Source organism: Bison bison, unplaced genomic scaffold (genome assembly GCF_000754665.1).
Source record: "Bison bison bison isolate TAMUID 2011002044 unplaced genomic scaffold, Bison_UMD1.0 scf7180017864371, whole genome shotgun sequence".
In the NCBI taxonomy this organism is placed as follows: Eukaryota; Metazoa; Chordata; class Mammalia; order Artiodactyla; family Bovidae; genus Bison; species Bison bison.
In genome coordinates, this window is record NW_011494943.1 from 12,884,207 (window position 1) to 12,885,336 (window position 1,130).

Sequence of the window (1,130 nt, forward strand, 5' to 3'; positions counted from 1 at the left end):
TTCGAGGGGTCAGTAAACAAGGGTGTTTTGTTCTTACGAGGTCCCTGCTCTCCCAATGGGGTGAAGGCCAGCCATTCTGAGCACAGTGGGTTCTCCGTGAATGTTGATCAACAGCCATGGGTGTCCCTGGGGTGGAGGATCACGTGTTTACAGAGCCGGCTCCCCAGCCCCTCCCCACTTTGGAGGTGGCTGCTGCTCTTTTATTTGCTGAGTTGGGTCCAACTCTTTTAAGACGCCATGGACGGTAGACCATCAGGCTCCTCCGTCCCTGAGATTTCCCAGGCAAGAATCCTGGAGTATGTTGCCATTCCCTTCTCCAGGGGTCTTCCCCACCCAGGGACCAAACTTGCCTCTCTTGCTGGGTAGACAGATTCTTTATCTCTGAGTCACCTGGGAAGCTTTTGGAGGCAAACTGCTAAATTAAGGAGGGGAGTAAGGTTTTTGGAGAGCACTGAGTCCCACCTGCTTCATAAAATATGCACACTAGTCACAAAACCCGGTTTGTTACCATTTGGCACAAAATCTCAGGACTTGACTGGTGGCATGTTATTGGAGGACCCACACTCCTTCACTCTGCCGGGGTCCAGCCCCAGCAGGATCCAGGGGTACCCTCAGGATGATGGCCTAGGCAATAAGGATAGCAAAGTGGAGAGCAGGGCTTGATCTTCCTTGATAAACACAGAAAGCCAATAAAGTTCCTGTGTTCCAAAGAGTCATCCTGAAAGAACAACAGAGAGAAAAGGAGGGAAAAGGAAAAAAAAGAACGACACAGGGAGACCAAGCTTCCGTGAGCGAGGCCCATAACTTTATTTTCAAAAGGAACTTTTATACCTTCACTTGTACATAGAAGGAAATGAAAGATGCAAAGTCATACAGAGTCAGCCCAAACATTACATCTGTTTTGTCTTTATCAAAACCAGGATTTTTTCTGCACACCTTTCCCATAAACAATGTTGTGTACAATATCTTCTGGCCTTGGAGGCACGTGGACATTTTATGACCCTTTTTTGATAAAGGCTGCTCAGCCAGAAAACTTATTTTCCCTTGAAGTGTTTTTTCTTTATATTTCTCCCAGCCTCAGAAAATACTAAACAGAGTTACATTCTCACGGAGCAAAGGTGCAGTGGGTC